Source organism: Leucoraja erinacea, chromosome 19, assembly GCF_028641065.1.
Source record: "Leucoraja erinacea ecotype New England chromosome 19, Leri_hhj_1, whole genome shotgun sequence".
NCBI lineage: Eukaryota > Metazoa > Chordata > Chondrichthyes > Rajiformes > Rajidae > Leucoraja > Leucoraja erinaceus.
The window spans coordinates 21995927-22016849 of record NC_073395.1 but is presented as its reverse complement, the minus strand read 5'-3'; the positions used below and the strand labels follow the sequence as shown (position 1 = coordinate 22016849).

The 20923-nt window shown below is 42.0% G+C and overlaps 1 protein-coding gene across 3 annotated transcripts in view; it reads right to left on the bottom strand.

The window, feature by feature from the left end:
• The window catches only part of LOC129706360 (plasma membrane calcium-transporting ATPase 1-like), a 98561-nt gene extending 84161 nt beyond the window's left edge, over positions 1-14400 (bottom strand). Inside the window, exon 1 of one of the 3 annotated variants that reach the window (XM_055650618.1) lies at positions 13904-14400. The gene's annotated coding sequence lies outside the window, so the exon portion shown is untranslated. Of the gene's footprint in view, positions 1-12895; positions 13105-13903 lie in introns of those variants that run through there. The other 2 variants (XM_055650614.1, XM_055650615.1) reach the window with 2 other exon arrangements.
• Positions 14401-20923: the final 6523 nt, after the last annotated feature.

Below are 20923 nucleotides of genomic sequence, written 5' to 3'. Positions count from 1 at the left end.
TAGCAAACCTATTTTACACCCTTTCCAAAGCTTTCATATTCTTCCTAGTGTCCAGAACTGCACACAACACTGCAAATGTGGCCTAACCAGTTTTATTCAGGTGCAAAATGACTTCGGATTTTATAATTAATGCCCCGACCAATAAAGACAAGTATGCGGTACACATTCATTACCACACTAACCACTATTGTGGTCACTTTCAAGATCTCTTCATACATCAATGGTCTGATGTTCAACTGTATACTTTCTTCTTGCATTCAACCTCAAAATGTGTCATCTCACACGTCCAAATTCTGTTAAAAAGGTTGTCCCTAGCGTGTAGCTGAGTGGTAGAATCTGGGAAGAGGTGATGAGATTGGTGTAGGATCAGTGTAAATGAATTGAGGGTCAGCACGGAAGGGTCAAAAGGCCTGTTTTTTTCTCTCTCTTATCTAAACTCCACCCACCATTTCCCTATCCAAATCACCTGTTGTTCTATATCCTGCTGTATCCATCAATAAGCATTCTCAGTATCCACAACTCCACAAATTTTGTGTCATCTGCAAAGTTGCTTATTAGACCACCTACGTTTTCTTGCAGATCACATATTACAAACATAGGACCCAGCAGAAACTTGCAGAATACCAATGGCCACTGACTTCCAATAAGAAAAACACCCCTCCACAATTACTGTCTTCTATGACCAAGCCAATTTTATATCCAATATACCAACTCACCATGGATCCCTTGGGGTGGGAGATTGCAACCTTCACGTGGTCCACCCTGCATTTCAATAAATGCAATCAACCTGGTATGCACAATCAAATAAGATCAAATAGAACAAGTTGTCCTACAACTTTAGGCTGTGCACGCCATATGCAAGAAAACGACCATGGATCCTTTATGCCTTCTGGACCAATTATCAAATGCTTCACTCAAGTCCATATAGATAATATCTACTGCTCTACCGTCATCAATTGTCTTTCTCACTTGAAAAATGCAAATCTAATTTGAGCAGGACCTTCTCTACACAAAGCTATACTTATTATCCCCAATAAGTCCGTGCTTTTCCAAATGCAACTCATCAGTTTTTATACTTAAAGTTTCTGCAATGTCAGCAATAATGGATAATTTGCCATGGAGTTTAACTCAATGATCTGAAATGGAACACAAACATGTCAGAACTTTAGCTTATTTCTAATTCTATTCAAGAACAAGATTTCCTGCCTGTACTATATATGAGGAAACGCAAGTAATGTAAGCACAATGTGATGATCTGATACACAAGCGAAAAAAAACCAAAAAACATTTATGACTATCAAACCACTGCAAAATGCCAAACCTAGACGTCCACTTCAAAGGAGGCGCGAACAGAATCGTAAATCACAAAAATTGCAACAAAAATATTTGATTGTGCTAATAATGCCATTAATGGAATCACCCCAAGAATTGAAACATAAAATGCACAAGTAACAGATTGTGAACATCCAATTTCCAAACTATGTTGCTAATTTTCTGCAAAAAACTTTACAAGTTTGTAACACATTCCACTTTCTGGCCGAAACCGACCACAAATTATTTTAGTCTGAAGAAGGGTCTCGACTCGAAACGTCACCAATTACCTCTCTCCATAGATGCTGCCTCACCCGCTGAGTTACTCAGGCATTTTGTGTCTACCTACAAATTAGTCTACTTCCAATTCAGCATCTAAACCAAATATCAGCACAAAACATTAACATTTAAATGTCCACTGCACTATTTGCCGAACATTGTCTGCTGGTTCAGTAACATCAACTTACAACAGTCCGCACCGAGTAAAGATATTTCTGGAATTTAAATTTCAAAATGGAAAAAAGGGGGAAATAAGATTGTCGTGGAGGCTTGTGGATTTACTTACTCTATAGTTTATTATTGATCTGACTCGTTTGCCACCCCCATCTTATTTTATCTATATATTACTTTATATTATTAAAACTCTCATCTTGTTTGTTTGTGTGTCTGTTTGCATGCGTGGCTGTCTGTGTGCGTGTGTGAGACATGCCCTGAATTATGCCAAAACGGTACACGATGACATGCCCTGAATTATGCCAAAACGGTACACGGTACAGAATTGTTTAATTATTCTGTATTTCTTGATTATTCTGTATCTTCCCTCTTTCTATTTTTTTTGTTTTCTTTATGTACAACTACTACGGACTGACGCAAAACTGCATTTCGTTGTACTGATACTTGTATTTGTGCGATGACATTAAAGTTGAATTGAATTGATAGTGCTCACCATTGTCCTGTGGTGTGTGGTATCAAGTTTCGTTCAGATTGATGGTATAATTTACAAGTTATTCACATTTTAAACTTTACAAATTTAACTTTTCACTTAACTTCTCACTGTAAAAATCCAAATCCAATTGCTGGCCCTGCCCATAACAATGTTGCAAATCACAGGTCACTGAGTCCTGGGAGCAAGCGCAATTGGATTTTTTTTCCTGGCAGCAAGTGCAAGTGGATTTTTTTAAAATCTAAAAACATAGAGGGTGAATAAGGGGAAATGAGCCGACCCTGCGCAGTTGGGGGCTATGGGTGAGTGGTGGAATATTGTGCCTCCCGTGTGACACTGACCCAACTGGTCCCACTTGGTCTATTTAAAAATCAAAGGAGGCACAATGATGTAGCTAGTACAGTTACTACCTCACAGCACTGGAGACCCAGTATCAATCCAGACCTTGGGTACTGTCTGTGCCGAGTTAAAATGTTCTCCGTGACCCAATGGATTTCCTCCAAGTAGCAGTCCTAGAGCCTGGAAGTAGGCCCTTCAGCCCATGCCAAACGATGTGCCCCCTCTAAGCTGGTCCCATTCGCCTAAGTTTGGCCCATATCCCCCTCAACCTTTCCTATCCTGGTACCTGCTCAAATGTATTTTAAATGTTGTTATAGTACCTGCCTCAACAACCACCTGTTAGCTCGTTCCATGTACCCACCAACCTCCGTGAAAAAGTTGCCCCTTAAGCTCCAATTAAATATTTCCCGTCTTACCTTAAACCTAGGTCCTCTGGTTCTTGATTCTCCTACTCTGAGTAAAACAGAGAGAAGACAGCAGAAGAGAATGTGGGGAAAACTTAAAAGGAATAAGATCACTGCAAATGAGTACGACAGTGAATGGGGACTTGGTGAGCAAAGGGGCGCATTACTGAATTGTATCTGACTCCATATAACCAGTAAAAATCAAATATTCAATATTGCATATTGAATGTAACCAGTAAAAATCAAATATTCAAACATTACAAACCTCTATCAGAAAATAAAATTCAGTATTGAGCAATAAGTATTTGTATTCAGCTCAAGGTGAAATACATCAGTAAAAGAAATTAACCATGTACTTTGATCAATCAGAGTTACCACTGAGCACTTCCACATCATTTACATAATATCTAGCCACAGTCAGAAGTTCTCTAACCTGCTTTACTAATCTAGGAGCACTTGTTTTACCAATGCTCTTACTACTCGTCCCCTCAATTAAATGATCAAAATATTATCAGTTCTAAGGATTCTAATATGTTTGACCTGGGCAAAACAGCAGAGCTTGCATTTCATATAATAAACATGAGTGGAAACTGCATGAAACTCTACACGCATTTGGAGCTCTGAACTAACATGACACTCATTCAGTATGACAGAATTTTAGGCAGAAATATGCCACACGATTATAATAATAGTTAACCACAAGATCATAATTTTTGTTTTAAACTAGAGAAAATTAACTGAACATTAGGTCCCTGCCAGTCATCACAAAGTAATCAAAGTTGTTTTGTTCATTTTGGTTTTTGGTGTAATCATTTTCCATTCATTGTCAAGCACATTTAGAGTGGATGGATCAAATAATATGATATGGACTGATCCATTTCAATTATTAATGAGCAGATGAGACAAACATGCAACTGCAGATTTGGCTTTACGACTCATCTTTACTGACACCAATGGAACAGCGAGTTATCTAATTCACTCAAGATTTTGCACTGATAAAAATTGGCCTTCAGAGCAAATGGTGCATTAGCTACCAATGGGTCAGATCCAATCACAGCATGCTGATCTGCACACTGTTAAATGTTTCATTTTTAAAGTAATTCAGAAATTAATGATCTTCAATAATCTACATTGTGTGAAAACTCATTAAATCCAAAACATCGCAAAAGTGCCAAGGAGCCTGAAGCAACATTTGGTTTAAAATGGTTTTTACCTTTATAGATTAAAAGAGGAACAAATTCACTGATTGTTAGGACATCTGAATTCTGAATATAGAGCAATTCCCACTTGCATCAGGGCCAAGAAATGTTAAACAATATAGTACTTCCAGCTAAAAAAAACCCATCAATTAAGCCATTTTGTACATTATTCAAACATGCCCATATCCGAAACTGGTTTGGTGCACCCAATCAAAACTTTCACTTGACGACTAATATTCTCTTTGTGTGTACAATGTCTCACAGACATACCTTCCTTCAGCTTGTATGATCCAAAGTAACCACAGCATAGCCAATATAAGTCATTAATACACAGCCCTGAAAAGAACAATTGAAATCCCAGGGATTTTCTTCTTTGAAACCAAAGAAGTTGTAACAAATTAGATCTTATAATACCTATTGCAAATGCAACAAAAATCTTGTTAAATTAACCATTAATAAAGCAGTACTACATAAGGCAGTATTGCAGAAGGAATAATAAAACAGATCATGAAAACTGTTGCCATGGCTCACTCATCTGGATTAGCGAAGCAATAGCATTGTACTATTTCTTAGCATTGATCGATTAGTCAGCGTTCCTGCTCCTCCTACCTGTGTAGAGGACATGGGTGTGGCCATGAAGCCTTGATCCGTGAAAAGGTAGCGGAACTCAGTAACAACAGGGCCAATGAGGGTAACATATTTGATGTTGTCAACATGATTTCAACAAGACTTTGGAAAGGATTCATCTGCCACACCAGTTTAAAAAAATCTCATGGGTTCAGACAAACTGGCAAGTTTGACAGCAATGGAAAGGAAAGCAGAGCATAGCAACAGAATAGGTTTGTCAAGGCTGTTTACCCAAAATTTCCGCAGAATTCAGCTTTGGTGAAATATAAGGACTTAGATTTAATGTAGCGAAACAATTAAGTAATTTACAGATACTGTGTTTGGTACTCAGGGAAAGCTGTAGACCAGTGGTCAAAACTATCAAAAAAAATCTGGAGAAGTAGAGATTTGGGAATCTCAAATACCAAACAAGGCAATAGAAAACACGTGACAATTAAAAATAAGTAGTAGTAGATCACTGGAATCCATATCCATTTACCCCTGAAGACAGTAGGCTAATGAGTGGAGTATCCAAAGTAATTTTAGTCATTATAGAGAAGGAAGGCATTGGTAAAAAAAAGTGAAAAGCACTAATTAGGACAGATTATAGAAACAGCGCTGCATTACTCTCCTTTGGCAATCCATTGAGATCTCCAGAGATTGTGCCTGTTCCCCTGAATTACTCCAGCATTGTGTGTCTACCAGGTCATCAGAGATGTCCTCATTCTTTAGGAAACGGGGGTTCCCCTTTTCCATTATAAATAGGGTCTCACTAGGGTCTCCTTGATATCCCGCAGCTCTGCTCTTGCTCCCCCTCCTCCCATTCGCAACAAGGAGTCCCCCTTATCCTCACCTTCCACCCCATCAGCCGTTGCATACAGCATATATAATCCTCCAACACTTTCACCGCCTCCAACGGGATGGATCCCACCACTGGCCACATCTTCCCATCTCCATCGCTTTCTGCTTTCCGCAGAGACCGTTCCCTCCACAACTCCCTGGTCAACTCGTCCCTTCCCACCCAAACCACCTCCTCCCCAGGTACTTTCCCCTGCAACCGCAGGAGATACAACACCTGTCCTTTTACCTCCCCCATGGACTCCATTCAGGTGAGGCAGAGGTTCACTTGCACCTCCTCCAACCTCATCAACTGTATCCGCTGTTCCAGGTGTCAACTCCAGTACATCGGTGAGACCAAGCGCAGGCTCGATCATTTCGCTGAACACCTCCGCTCAGTCCACCTTAACCTATCTGATCACCCGGTTGCTCAGCACTTTAACTCCCCCTCCCATTCCCAGTCTGACCTGGGCCTCCTCCATTGTCAGAGTGAGGCCCAGCACAAATTGGAGGAGCAGCGCCTCATATTTAGCTTGGGTAGCTTACGGGGTGGGGTGTAAGCTACCCAAGCTAAATACGAGGCGCTGCTCCTCCAATATGAACATTTCCCAGAATGAACATTGACTTCTCTAACTTCAAATAGCCCTTGCTTTCCCTCTCTCTCTCAATACCCTCCCCCTTCCCAGTTCTACCACCAGTCTTACTATCTCTGACTACATTTTATCTCCGTGCCGTGCACTCCCCTGACATCAGTCTGAAGAAGGGCCTCAAATGCTGGAGAACACAGCAGGTTGGGCGGCATCTATAGAGGTGGAAGGAGGGTTGTTTGATTTGGGTTAAGACCCAGCATCAGGCCAAACCACATCTCCACTGACTTGTTGAATTTTGTCTGAAGGGTCTCGATCATAAACGTTACCCATTCCTTCTCTCCAGAGATGCTGCCTGTTCCGCTGAGTTACTCCAGCATTTTATGTCTAACATTGAGGTCAATAAAGACTTAGTTCCATTTGAATTCTAATTCTGAGGTGGGATCTACTGGCTTCACTGGGATGGTTTAGTGCTTCTTCCACCACTTTTGCTGGAATTTAGAATGTGTGTTTAGAATGAATAAACTTGAGGTTCTCAGTGCCATCCTAAATGCAATACCTCCAGTTCAAGCCATCCCGGGCCAACAATTTCCACGAGACAGTGGGAATGTCACACTCAAGGCAGCTTCTTTACTCGTATTACACCCAGGCTAATAAGGAGGAGAATTCCAAGGATGCTCCCAGGACTGCAGTATTCTTGCTACAAGACAACATTGGCTAGAAATATTTATTTATTGAAAGGATGGTTCTCAATAACTAAGGTAAGGTCAATAACTAGGGACACACATTTGAATGAATTGCTGGATGAATTAGTGGAGAGAATTGGAGAGAAATTATTTCAGCGCTGGGATATGGAATTCACTACCCCTATGACTGGTAAAGACAGAATCTTTAATTTCATTAAAGATCCATTTGATTACTGTAACCTAAAGGGCTATGAACCACAAAACGTGTAAACGAAGTGGAATTAGGATGAATAGTTGTGGCTGGCAGGACAATATCCTAAAGCCTCATCCTGATCTATAGATCTGCAAACATGATTCTTTGGACAACATGCAAACTAATTGCAGACTTGATCAGTGATTCATTGCATTCAAGAAAAGGCGGGAACATGTCTAAAAGCCATTCTATTTGAAAACGGGCACGTAAATAGAAACACAAAATAGTTAGCATAGAATGTTTCTTCCAAAATGGCACCAACAATGTCTTTGAGCAAGTATTTACCAGTATTAAAATTAAATTTAAAACTAAGCACAACATAGGTGATTTGCCTTCAAGTAACTTCACAGTATTCACCATCTAAGAGCAAACAATGCAAACAAAGTGCCACCCAACTACACAGGCACCTCAGATTGGGAAGTATTACAACTAAAACCAAGCAGCTGACCATAGTGTAATATGCATTTCACAAAATCCATCTCTACCTGCAGACCATTATGAGCAAATATTTTCAAATATGATCATTTAAAAAATTCAAAGCCACATGTTAATATGAAACATTGTAAACTTCTGCAAATTGGTACTGGAAATTGTCATGTAGTCAACATGAATGATTTGAATTAATTGTCCCAAGAAAGCACTATCCAAATGGAAATTCCATTACACCTGGGCATACATACTGGTGTGGTTCGTTCTAGAGCCAGCTCGTTAATTTCCACGGACTAAAAATACAAATCACGATGATAAAGCATGAATCTCCGGTTCAGCTTGTTTAGCTATAAATGGAAAGTGGACTCCACCTTTCATTGCGCACAAGAGAAATCTAGACTGCTGCAGTTTCAGAGGTTCCCCTCATAATACGGAAGGTCATTTGGACTGGAATAACCACATCCAAAGATTAACTTCCTTTCTTCAACTTAAAGTGCCACCTCAATTACCACAATGTTCATGGAAAAAAGATGAAAATGCACAACCTACAACCTCCCAATTTTCACTCATGTTATGTTTCTCACAGCATACCACGCCATCCAGCCCGCTGAGTTTATGTTAACTATCAGAGCATTCTTGGCCATTCATGTACAAACCACCCCCCCCACCATATGCCCGTCAACTTTCCAGATTCTCCTGTCAGCGGGTCAGACAACATCCGTGGAAAACATAATCGGCGAGACCACACCTGGTGTATTGCGTACAGTTTTGGTCTACTAATCTGAGGAAAGACATTCTTGCCATAGAGGGAGAACAGAGAAGGTTCACCAGACTGATTCCTGGGATGGCAGGACTTTCATATGAAGAAAGACTGGATAGACTCGGCTTGTACTCGCTAGAATTTAGAAAATTGAGGGGGGATCTTATAGAAACTCACAAAATTCTTAAGGGGTTGGACAGGCTAGATGCAGGAAGATTATTCCCGATGTTGGGGGAAGTCCAGAACAAGGGGTCCCAGTTTAAGGATAAGAGGGAAGTCTTTTAGGACCAAGATGAGAAAATCATGTTTTACACAGAGAGTGGTGAATCTGTGGAATTCTCTGCCACATAAGGTAGTTGAGGCCAGTTCCTTGGCTATATTTAAGAGGGAGTTAGATGTGGCCCTTGTGGCTAAAGGGATCACGGGGTATGGAGAGAAGGCAGGTACAGGATACCGAGTTAGATGATCAGCCATGATCATATTGAATGGCGTTGCAGGCTCGAAGGGCCAAATGGCCTACTCCTGCACCTATTTTCTATGTTTCTATGTGACGTTTCAGGTTGGGACCCTTCCTCAGCTTGAAGGGTCCCGACCCAAACACTCCAGAGATGCTGCCTGACCCGATGAGTTTCCAGCACATTGGATCTTAACCCAAAACACATCCTGCGAATGTGGGAGAAAACCAACCAAAGTGCATAGTGAAACACAGACAGCACCAGAGGTCAGAATCGAATTTGGGTCACTGGAACAATGCAGAAGAAGCATTATCCCATGACACAAGTCATAATACTCGGCAGCTCAGCTACAGTCCACTTACAAATTTCGCATTACACTCTTTAATTGTTAATTCCACAATCATCCACTGATATTTAGTGAGTAGATGGAGGAAGAATTAGACGGGTTACTGAGGCCTTATCCTGAATAAGATGTGCAAGGCATTATTCCTGTTTTAGTAATGTTTAGCTTTAGAGTGGCAAGAAAGGCAAGAGTTAAGTGGAGATATTTTTAAAAGCACATTTCAGGGTAGTTCGAGAAACAGGGAATAAAATGGCCAAAAGCTGAGACCAATGGACCCTATCAGTTATATATACAATAAACACCATTAATTGAAAGTAAATCACTGTGCATATGGTCTTACATTTAGACATTTTTTTAATGCCAGAATTCAATATACAACGTAAGTTTGTTGTGGGATGGGTTGAGTGAGGAGAAAGAAGAAAGTCTTTGTTCAAAATCTGATCAGCAACATGATCTAGTCTTGAGCACAATTGGAAACTCATCCATTTTCTGAAAGAATAAAGATAGTTAAGGTATCCAGTGGAATTGACTCACTACTAGAAATTATTACTCATCATACATGTGCCGCAGGGCTGCTGTTGGAATGGATTGGTCCGTGGCATCAGCAATGCAATTTAATTTTTGCTTTATTTTACCTCCATTGTACATCCATCAAAACTGGGGAAATGGTGCTTATTTATATAATGACTACTAGAAAATTCAAATGGAAGAACAAGAGACTGAGCAAAAGTCATGCATGACGAATAAGACCAAGCATCTAGATTTCAGAGACCACTCATTCATTCTTACTGACTTTCCAATGGCATTAGTGTCATTCACCAAGGTGGAGACATCAACAGGTTGAGTTGAACCATTCTTGCCCCCACGTTTGTACTCATTGTTCCAATAATCAGTGGTGGGAAGATTGAATTCCAAATAGTTCGCTGTTCGAACCGTGAGGATGTAAAGTTAATTAATTTAACATTTCACTTCAGTTAAAATATTTTCTGGTCATGTCAATGGTTCATAAAACCACCTATTGCATATTGTTGGGATAGAATAAAGGAACAAACCCATTCTGTAGTTGTACACATTAATTGCCAGTAAGAAAAATAAAGATTGTATCCAATTCCTACAAAGTGCACATACAAAAAAAACTTTTTTTGCTGTACCTAGAAATAAATCTGCCAATTCTGTTAGCTCAATTCTGCTACTACTTGGGTACCTGTATCTACCATTTAAGGCTAATTCGCACTTTATTTCTCATTCCTTTATCTCGGTAGTCTTGCCCTGGCTTAAAACTTAAAAACTGAAAGCTTTTGCATAAACAGTAAATGTTTTTGTTAACCGATCCAAGTACTTGTGATTGTAATTTGATTTTATACAACGCTGTTTGGACTTTCACTTCAATTTTTATACATCAATTCTAGAATCAGAATTGGAAAATTAGTGAGTCAGCATTTCATACTTAGTTTTTTTCACTTTTATTTGTGAAAAAGTGATTACATTTTGAGTTAGTGCACAGTCACCTTATAAAGGTACATCTTTGCACTGGAGCTCAATTATTTAACATTTTAAGGCAAGTCTGTTTAGTCTACAGATTTAGCTAATAGTTCTAGCCCTTTCAATGGATAAGTCTACAAGTGAACCGTCCACTGTAGCTAATGAATGTATTCATTCAATTGTCTGTTGTCACTTCAGTTTTGATTTCAAGAAGTCTATCAAGTCATATTCTGGAAATGGATTTCGTTTTTCTAGCTATAATTCTGACACCATATTTAACCGAGTTTGGTTTTCTAAGAGTTAAAATATTATTAGATATTTAGGGGTGACCTTAGGTATGCAAAAGTTACAATTTGATGAGATTTATAGCCATCATGTACATTCACTTTGTGGGAATTAACTTAATCAAAGTTGAGTTTAGTTTATTGTCACGTGTACAATGAAAAGCCTTTGTTGGTTTTCTGGTTAGCATGCAACAAAAGCTTTTCACTGTACCTCAGTACACGTGACAAACTCAACTCAATCTTCAGAACTAGTGTCATACTATACAATTTCATATGGTCCACCTTTGTCAGTTACAGAGTCAAATTCACACTTACATTTATGAAATCTAGTCTGCTGGTGATTGAAATATAAATTACTTGAGATGCAGAACGAATACAAATTCTTCCACCAGAACCCAAATATCTTTTTAATAAAACAGTAAATTTTAGCAGGGATGGGCCTCAAGGAAACAGCAAGTTTTCAAATTAGTGGGTGCGTTAATATGATGACTTGAAATGAACCGATTTCAGTTCTGTCACAAAAGCTAAACATATTTAAGACGCATTGTCAGGAAATTCAGAGAATGTTTGAAACAACTGAAGTATAAAAAAAGGTTACATAGTTTAGTTTCATTACTTTATATGGACATAACTGAAATAAACAAGGTGGTTTTCAATGCAAGATCTATATGCCAAACACTTGTAATTAATATCAAAATATGGATTCAGGGGAGAAAAAGCCACAAACCAGGGTAAAATGAGTTATTGTTGAATTACAGGCATTTAGAAATTCATGCAAATTATAACTGAATATTGTTTGTTCAAACTACACATTCTCACTTTGTAAAACTTTTACAGAAATAAATGAATAAACTAAAAGCAAAGAGTGCAGCATTATATTTGGTTCAGAAAATCATTCATATTCAAACATGCAGTCCAATATTTCCTAAGAGAATTTGAGGTTGAGACATAGTTAGCACCATTCATTAATTTTACTGAATGACAGTTAGTCCAAGGGAACACCCGTATAAGATGCTAGTTAATTTAAATAACCTGAAGCACAATCAATGGCTTTTAACAAATTTACCCGTTGCTGGAAAGCCAAATTTGCACATCAAGCATTTAAATACAGAAAGATCACGACCTGGTGATACCAAATCCTTTATTCAGCACAAAATACTTAGCCTTATCTATTTCGGTAATCGTAGCACAGTTACATGACTGAAGCAACACTGTTTGCATTTACAAGTGAACATGGACATTCTCTGGAATCAGATTGTCCTTGTGTGCGATCAATGATTGATGGTGGACTAATTCCAGCAAAATAGTGGTGTGGACGTTTGAGAGGAAAAATTCCAATAATAGAAAATAAGATTTAAAATAATCCAACTGATCTCGAAAGGTTACTGGTCATGGGATCCAACTACTGACTCTGGTGTTTAATTTTATCAAAAAAAAGACCATGTGCCTCACCAGTAAATATCAAGTTTATTGAATTTGTATACCACATGCCGACACATTTGTCCTTAACTCCCTCACTCATCGATTTGGATGGTCAATAGTCAATTACACAGACAAAATCTGTATATAGATTCCAACTTTTAAAAAAAATCATCGTTTCTCCAGAAACTTACAAATTACTACATGTACATGAAAATGACAAATGCAGGCACCACTCTCTAGATGGCACATCTTCCTCAGCAAGTGGGGCTATAATCATAATGCGTCTAGAAATGTCGATATCACCGACAACACATTTTCCACGCTCGGGAACAAGACATAAAAGCATACTTAAAAAAAACCCCGTACATATATATTTTAAAAATAGCCTTGTTCAAGGTTACGTAGAGCCCGGGATTGTGTTTTAGATATGCAAGCAATTGTATAATCATTTTAACAATAAAAAATAGAGATAGACATCGTATTCCATGCCGTTCTTAATCAAGGATATTTCCAAACAACTGGTAAAACTGAAACGTATATCAGTAAAATACTTACCGCACAGTAAGATCGATAACGAATCAATGATACCCAATACTTGGACAACACAGCCACAACACAGCTCAACATTTAGCCGTCAGTACTGAACTAACATCGGGCCATTCGCCCTGCTCGGAGATGATTCATGAAGGAACTTACGTCTTATAAATACGGATATAATTACAGACGTTGGTGGTACAAGATGGATGATTAGGAGGATGCGAAACCAGTGCAGGTATCACAAGGATACCGCCTGTTGCCTTTCGCCGGGCGGGGGGGGGGGGGGGGGGGGGGGGGGGGGGGGTGGCATGGGGGTAAAGTTGGTCAGAGGGGCAGCCCCACTGAAGGAAGAAATCGCAACACGAGACTTAACTGATTCAAGATACAAAGTTGTGAATGCACAGACTAAGCCTTTTCTAAAAAAACACCTCGGCTGCACACCACAATTCAACTGATTTTACTATACACACGAAAAGCAATCTTTGAAAGCTTATGATGAATGCATTTGCGTACAGTTGCTGCCATGAGTGATCCATCAGATGGAAGTCAGAACTGGTTTTATTAAACGACACGCGAGGTGAGGCGAGGGAAACCCCCGCCCGCCTCCCATCGCCTTCATGCCTCTATCCCGCTTACAACAAGTGGCGACTGGACATGGAGCTAAATCCCAAAACGGGCTCAGAGATCACAACAAGTCGGGTGGGTGCAAATTGAACCAATTTCATTCAAGGTCAAAGGATGTTTGGCTTTAATCAGCAATGTATTTGGACATTAACCGGGATAGATAGCTTACATGACATCTGAAGTTAATAGGAATAAAGATATAATCTGCAAAACCCAGTAAATAAACTGCACATATAATTATCTGATCTGCAGAACTACATTGCGCACATGGAACATGCAATGGGTGACACGGGTGCAATAGCACCGAGGACGCATCCCAACTCTCCCCCAGTACAAATCCAGGGACAGGGGGAGAGAATAAATGGCATGCTTGCTTTAGAAACAGAGCTATTTGCGGCTTACCTGGTGGAGAGAATCCTGGTGGATAATCCCGCTGCAAAGAAAGTGGCTGGAGGGAAGAAATCTTCCTGGCACGACTTCACCAGCCCGGACCCTCCACATCCACCTCTTCCTGCCCCTTCTCTCTCGGACCCCGGGGCAGAACGAAAGCTTGGGATACCTCCTCCCCCCCTGCAAAGTGAGATCGAGCCCCGAGGTCCGGCTTCAGCGCCACATTGTGAATGCGGGAGGGAGGGATGGATGGAGGAGCAGCACTGGCTTGAGCTTGGAAATAGGAAGGGGGGCGGGGGGGGGAGATGGAGGAGCAGCACTGGCTGGGAAATAGATGGGGTGGGGGACGTGTATTGAAGGGGGTAAGGGGAGAATGTTGAGGGGGGGCGTCTGGAAGGGGCAGGGCACGCGTGTTGGGAAGGGGAAGAGTTTATTGAGGGGGTGGGAGACAGTGCGTTAAAAGGGTGGGGTGGAGTTGTGGGGCTTGTGTTGAGGGGGTGGGAATGGCGTGAGGAGTAGCGTTGAGGGGGTGGGGGTATTGTATTGAGGTGGGTGGAAGCTTGTGTGATGATGGGGGGGGGGGGGGGGGGGGGGTTGTGTGAGGGCTGTGTTGAGGGGTTGGGGTAGTGTATTCTGGTGCGTGGGGTGTGGGGGCTGGGGAGGGTATACGAGGCCCCTATGGCCCAGGCGGGCGCCCAACCTCAGCCCCCACGGTGTGTGTGAGGAAGCGGGAGGCGAGGCGGCGGTTGTCGTGCTCTCTCTCTCTCTTCTCCCTCTGTGTATGAAGGGAGACTGATTTCCACCCAACCCCCACCCCCTCCGGCCGCGAACAGGTGGATGAAGGAGTCCCCGATCCAATCCAACCCGCCCTTCACTCACTCGTTCCCTCAGTCAGTCAGTGAGTCGCCGAGCGGCCGCCCGTCCTTCCCCTTCCCCCCCATCGCCCCGCCGCCGACCTACCCGCGTCACGTGCCGGCCGCCCCGCCCCCGCTCCCTCACCCCGCCACCCGGATGGAACGTGGAGCGGCCGGGAGGCGGGGCCGGGAGCAGCTCCCGCCGACATTGGTCGGGCCGCTGGACGGGGTGGGATGAATGACGTAACTCTTTCCATGACGTCATCCCTTCCCCCCTCGCCCCGAGAGCCGCGTGCTCGGCAAGATGATTGACAGGCGAGACCACGCGGTGCGCGGGGTTGCATTTTGCATTTTGCTTTCAGCAGCGGCCAAGTGTTTTAACGTTGGAGTGCTCGCTTCACACTAACGTGCCACCATCGCGGGTCATTTCTAAAATTAAAAAAAATGCTGCCATTATTTTGTATTACCTAAATTTGACCAGATTCGATCCCCCAAATACCTCACGGTGGCTATCAATATGGATAAGACATGTTTACAGGGATATGGCTCAAACGCAGGCAGGTGGGGCCAGTGTGGATGGGACATGTTGGCCAGTATGGGCAAGTTGGGCCCGAAGGGCCTGTTTTCACGCTGAAAGAGTATGACTATGACAGCACAACAACTAGAGAGCGGTCCTGAGCTACCATCTACCTCACTGGAGACCCTCTGACTTTCTTTAATCGGACTCTACTGGACTTTATCTTACACTAAACATTATTCCCGTTATTATGTATGTGTACACTGGATGGCTCGATTGTAAACACGTATGGTCTTTCTGCTGACTGGTTAGCATACCACAAATGATTTTCACTGTACCTGACATAGAAACATAGAAATTAGGTGCAGGAGTAGGCCATTCGGCCCTTCGAGCCTGTACCGCAATTCAATATGATCATGGCTGATCATCCAACTCAGTATCCCGTACCTGCCTTCTCTCCATACCCTCTGATCCTCTTGGCCACAAGGGCCACATTTAACTCCCTCTTAAATATAGCCAATGAACTGGCCTCAACTACCCTCTGACAATAAGCTAATGACACCACACATGGCAATAAAATGAACTAAACTACATTGACTTCAATATTGCACGGAGCTAATGTTCTCTCCATTCTCGTCATACTTCTTGAGAAGAAGTCAATAATCCATAAATGATTATGCCAGTGGGTGGATCTGTTGGGAATGCAATATCTTGAGCTCCTCATTTTGCCCTATTGTCTGGAATCTTCGCCTCCAAAGAAAATCAGGAAGCATTTTTTATCCTGTTTGGCATCTCTCACAATGAACGGCAAAAAGGTGTTATACTGTGTATTGGAAAATGTTTTTAATCACAATGCATTTTATCAAAGAACATTTGTTATTTTAAGTCATTTGATCTTTTGCACCAAACGTTACAATGAATGTTAATATTGCATTCCAAATAAAACAAAAGGTGAATGTTTTCTATTATGTGTAATGCTAATCAGGACTGATATGCAGTCCATGAATTAAATTCTATTCGGATTTTTCATTTTAAAAATGAAACAAATTATTTTTGAAATGAAAAATCCGAATAGAATTTAATCATCACTCCAGAGACCCCAGTTTGATCCTGACTTCAGGTGCTGTCTACGTGGAGTTTGTATGTTTTCTCTGTGACAAGGTGGATTTCCTCCTAGTGCTCAGGTTTCCTCCCGCAGTTTGTAGATTAATTAGCATCTGTAAATTGTCCCTACTGTGTAGGCAGTGGATGTAAAAGTGGGATAACATAGAACTAGTGTGAAATCGACGGTCAGCGTAGTTTCAGTGGGCTGAAGGGCTTGTTTCCTTGTTGTATCTCTCATTCAACCGATCAATATAAACCAACATAACATAAAATATACCAGTTTAAAATATTTCAAACATTGAAACAAAACACTGATACTCACAAGAGACTGAAAATGCTGTAGTCTGGAGCAAAATACTTACTGCTGGAGGAACTCAGCGTGCCATTCAGCACCTGTGGAGGGGGAACGAGAATGGAATTGTTGACGTTTTGGTCTAGACTCTTCATCAGCATTGTGAGTGGAGAGGGAGGGTGGTCAGTAGAGAGAGGAGAGGAGGAGGAGGAGGGGGGAGATGGACTGAGAGGTGACAGATGGACCAAAAAAGGAGAAGGAATTTCTTTAGCCAGAGGGTGATGAGATTGCCATGATGGAGTCTGAGTCTTCGGTATTTTTAAAGCGGACTTTGTTAGATTTTTGATTAGAAAGGGCTTCAAAGGTTACTGGTTGAAGACAGGAGAATGGGGTTGAGAGGGAAGACTAGATCAGCCATAATTGAATGGTGGGTTAGACATGATAGACTGAATGGCCTAATTCTGCTCCTATGTCTTAGGGTATTATGGATGAAGGATAATGGACAGTTGGAGGCCGGTAGGAGAGGAGAAGGGATAGGGTTGGTAGGCAGAGGCAGGTGGGAAATGGGTGGAAGCAGTCAGGGGAATAAAAGGAATAAAGGAAGGCAGCAGAACCAGGTGAGGGGAGAGAAAGGTGTAGAAGGATACAGAGGCTGGAGCATGGTGAGCAGAGACACAGTGGCCACTAGAGTTGGAATCCGATAAGTAAGGAAGGTGACAATGGAAAACATTTAAGGGAGAGATGGCCCCATAGCAGAAGCATCCACGTCGCGGGGCTGGAAACTGGAAGTATCCTGAGCTAATTCTGCTACCACCATCATCTATTGTGACAATTGATGGCTTCCACTGATTGTCGCCGGAAGCTTGCGCCCTTTTCAGGATGGACGATGACACTTAGGTCAACATTTGTAACAAGATGGACACGAAAAGAAGAAGAAGGAGGGAGAGGATCAAGGGGACTCTAGAGAAGATCAAGAGGACTCTAGTTTCGGGGAGAACTCCGACCCAATAAATGGGCCTTCATGCCAAAGTTAAGAATCTATATTATTAACTATGTTGGACTTAAAAATCACACAAAATGGCATCGGAAACGTAGCAGCCTTCGTGTACTGTTGTTGCACACTTGTACTTAAGTATGGTTGTGCCAATGTAAATTAAGATTTTTTTTATTGAACTGTATGGAAAAGTTGAATTTCACTGTACTTTGGTACAGATAACATAGAATTAGTATGAAAGGGTGATCGATGGTCAGTGTGGACGGTGGGCTGAATGGACTCTTTCCGTTCTGTATCAAACAACTCAAACAAATACAAAGTCATTTAGATGTGGAAGGAAATGAGAGCTACCAAGCTTCCTGAACTGTGGAATTTTCTAAGGGTGGCACAACAGTAGAGTTGCTGCCTTACTTCGCCAGTGATGGGTTTGATCCTTACAACGGTAGCTGTCTGTGCTGAGTTTGTACGTTCTCCGTGTGACCTCATGGGTTTTCTCCATGTGCTCCGGTTTCCTCCCATATTCCAAAGAAGTGCAGGTTTGTAGTTAAGTTTAGTTTAGCCTAGTCAGCGGAAAGACAATATGTGATTACAATTGAGCCATCCACAGTGTACATGATAAAGGGAATAATGTTTAGTGGAAGATAAAGTCCAATAAAGTCCGATTAAAGATAGTTCAAGGGTCTCTAATGAGGTAGATAGTAGCTTGTGACTACTCTCTGGTTGTTGATAGGATGGTTCAGTTGCCTGATAACAGCTGGGAAGAAACTGTCCCTGAATTTGGAGGTGTACGTTTTCCCACTTCTGTACCGCTTGCCTGATGGGAGAGGGCAGAAGAGGGAATGACTGGGATGAGACTCGTCCTTGGTTATGCCTAGTAGCCTTGCCTTTGGGTTCTGTAAATGGCCCCGAGCATATGGGTTATCGCTGGTCAGTAGGGATATGGTGGGTCGAAAGGCCTGTTTTCCCATTGTATCTCTAAAAAAAGAACAGGGGAATCTCCACACAGACCAGAACATAAGGCCAGGTTTGAACCCAGGTCACTAGAACAGCAAGGCAGCAGGACTACTTGCCTCAACCCACTAGTGGCTTGCCACCCATAACACACTGCAGAACCAGAAGCCCCACGAGAGGAGAACAACTGACCTCTGAAGACCTTAACACCAACTGAAGCAAGTCAGTGGGGGAAAAAACCCGAAGAAAAACAACCCTGCAGGATTGAGTAAACCAAGCAAGTTTACATTCATACTTCCGGGAATGGGGAGAGGAGAGCCTAGGGACATGGTAACTGCCAACTATGCATGTCCCAGGCAAGCAGAGTTGATATCAGTAGCACATCACTTATCACAATGTGAAAGTAACTGTAAAATACTCCTCCCCTGAGCCCAGCTAATGTGATTAATTTTTCAAGCCGAGCATCTGGTTTTAAATTCACGCAGCTAATTGTTGGGAAAATATTTCATATTAATTGCCCTTAACTACTTCCAATCTTCAATCCCCCCCAACTCTCCAGTCCTGCAGATATTTGACATACATAGACAACCAAATATTCCTAACTTTGCGCTGATCTGTGGACCACACATGCAGTTCTAAGCATTCCGCCTCTTCAATGATACATTGCTTCATCCTAGAGGATTAGCTGACCTGCAATCCGTTGCCCCATTCCATTCTGTCTGTACTTAAGTAAAAAAAAACCTGCCCAAAATGCTTTGGAGAGGGTGCAGAATTGATGTACTAGAATACTACCGAGATTAGATGGCATTAGAGGCTGAGGGGAGAGAGACCTGGTAGAAGTATAAAATTATGCGAGGCATATTCCCCAGAGTGGAAAGGTGAAAGACTAGGAGGCGTAGCTTTACCAGAATACTATCTAAATTAGATGGCATTAGCTTTAAGGAGTGGTTGGACAAATTTGGAATGTTTTCTTTGTAGTGTCGGAGGCTGATGGGAGACTTGATAGAAATATATAAAATTATGAGGCATATTTAGTGTGGGTAGTCAGAACCATTTTTTCCCAGAATGGAAAGATCAGAGACTAAAGGGCATGGACTTTAGACTTTACAGTTTAGAGATAGAGCACGGAAAAGGCTTCCTGACGGGCCACGGCTGTGGACTGGGAATGCGGCCAGAGGCCTTTATCGAAGCGCCGTGGTCTCGATGCCTCCCGGATTGCCGCATAGAAGCCCAGGTCGGGGTCCGGCCATGGCCTCGCGGGTCGGCGGAGCGGCCGATGGAGCCCGCGGCTGGGGCTCGGGTCGGCACCGTGGAGGCGTGAAGTGGGGTGTCAGCAGCAGTGATCCATCGGCGGTTGTGAAGCGGCGGCGGCGGTGAAGTCTCGCGACGATGGGGCCTCAGTGGTCGACCCGCGGTCAACGGTCATTGAGAGCGTGCAGTACCGCCGTGTCGGGAGAGGGGAAGAACAATGGAGGACCCGGCGTGGCAGAACTGTTGGGGTGGGGGGGACAAAAGGAGGAGCCTCCGTGCTTTGTATCTTTGTCACCGCCGTAGGTGGCTGCTATTTGTATACATTGTGTATGCAAGCAAAGAATCTCACTGTGCCTAGTCGCATGTGACAATAAAGTATTCCTTCCTTCCTTTGGCCCACTGAGTCCATGCCGACCAGTGATCAAGTCGTACATGAACACTATACTACACATTAGGGACAATTTACAATTTTTTGTAGGTAAGCCAATTAACCTACAAGCCTGTACATCTTTGGATTTGGCTGCAGTAGCTCATTAAATTGCACGTGCAAGAGAAATCATGCTAAGGAAGACAAAAGTAATGTATTTGAGGGCAATTAGTGTTGGAAAAATCGCCCCGGAATATCAGCTGATGTATGTTTCCACTAGTGTGATTGTTTTGTTGTCTCAAAATTTACTGCACTGAACTTAGCTCTGTATGGTTCTATCTATTTATCAAACATTTCCTGTGTGATAGAGCCTATTTTCCTTTACACTCAATGTTTATAATTTAATTGCTCTTTGTTGGCAGCAGTGATCTTATCAGCAAGCATGTTACTTGAGTTTGCTAAAATCCATGAGAATAGTCATTTATTTTTGTATAGTGAGTCACTATTTCTCTTAAAGAAAAACAAATGTGACATCTACTTAATGTGAATTGTTATATAGCATGTTGCTTTACAGATTGCTTGGTTAATTTGTTTAATTTAAAGGAATCTTTTGTGAATTAGGAATTGTTAATTTAAGATAGAAATAGGGTGATTTTCTTTTCTCCTGGAGGTCAATTCTTTGGAAATCTCTTTCCTGAAGGG